General features: G+C 45.4%; 1 protein-coding gene across 1 annotated transcript in view; it reads left to right on the plus strand.

The window, feature by feature from the left end:
* The first annotated feature begins 901 nt into the window (after nt 1–901).
* The window catches only part of prss35 (serine protease 35), a 6,924-nt gene continuing 6,639 nt past the window's right edge, over nt 902–1,186 (plus strand). The window contains exon 1 of the mRNA XM_032518007.1: nt 902–1,126. The gene's annotated coding sequence lies outside the window, so the exon portion shown is untranslated. The remainder of the gene's footprint in view (nt 1,127–1,186) is intronic.

Raw genomic sequence — 1,186 nt, forward strand, 5'->3', positions numbered from 1 at the left:
GGAAAGCTCATTGTGGGACTGGCTCTAGTGGCGTTTATTCTGCACCAAGGCTGAATTTTGGGAAAGAGACTTCAGATACAGTATTAGGGGACCACTAAGGTCTACATAAAAGAGACTTCAGATACAGTATTAGGGGACCACTAAGGTCTACATAAAAGAGACTTCAGATACAGTATTAGGGGACCATAGGTCTATTATAAAGGACTTCAGATACAGTATTAGGGGACCACTAAGGTCTATATAAAAGAGACATCAGATACAGTTAGGGACCACTAAGGTCTATGTAAAAGAGACTTCAGATACAGTATTAGGGGACCACTAAGGTCTATATAAAAGAGACTTCAGAGACAGTATTAGGGGACCACTAAGGTCTATATAAAAGAGACTTCAGATACAGTATTAGGGGCCACTAAGGTCTCAACAGGTAAAAGTGGAAGCCTACAGTATATTTTACAAGAAATGTCAGAGTGAAAAAATGTATTTGAGTCTAAAGTCAGATGTAAGCTATGTTTTAATGTGAAGGGTCATTATCATTTATGCCTGGCAATACAGCCCGACTGAATGTGGGTGCAGCACAGCTACATGTAGTGGAAGAGAGACTTGTAGAAGGAAAGAGAGGCAGATGTTGAGGCTCCCAGGGCTCACAATTGACACGCCCGGGAGTCTATTGTAGACAGCGGTAGCTAGAACTAATTCCTTCACAGTGCGCTGAAAGTCCCATTGACCGAGGAGCGCTTGGTTTCTCTCTCCTCCCGCTGGCTGCTGCTGCTCCTGAATGCACCATGCACTGACTTCACCCCATTCAGCCCCGGTCTGGTCCCACCCATATGTGAACAGCTTTTGTCACAAGTGAAAAAAAAACTCCTTCCCAGATATTTTTCTTTTTTTTTTTGCCTTCCCCCTGTCCCTCCCTCCCTTCCGAGCATCAAGTGCAGCCTGCGCGCAGCGTCCTGGCTGCGACTCTCTCTCAGAAGAAGCAATGAGGAGAAGGGAGCCGTCGCCCTGCTGAGACCAGGACTGGGATGCACTAACAGCCATTTGTTTTCTCCTCGGATCATATTTGTATATTTCTAGGGAAAACAAACACTTTGCGGATTTGGCATATCCATCAAACGGATGCAAGCAGGTATGGAAGCCTTTGTCTTTTTTTTTTTACGACCATGATGGGAACCATGGGGGGGGGGGG

Source organism: Etheostoma spectabile, chromosome 6 (assembly GCF_008692095.1).
Source record: "Etheostoma spectabile isolate EspeVRDwgs_2016 chromosome 6, UIUC_Espe_1.0, whole genome shotgun sequence".
Classification (NCBI taxonomy): Eukaryota; Metazoa; Chordata; class Actinopteri; order Perciformes; family Percidae; genus Etheostoma; species Etheostoma spectabile.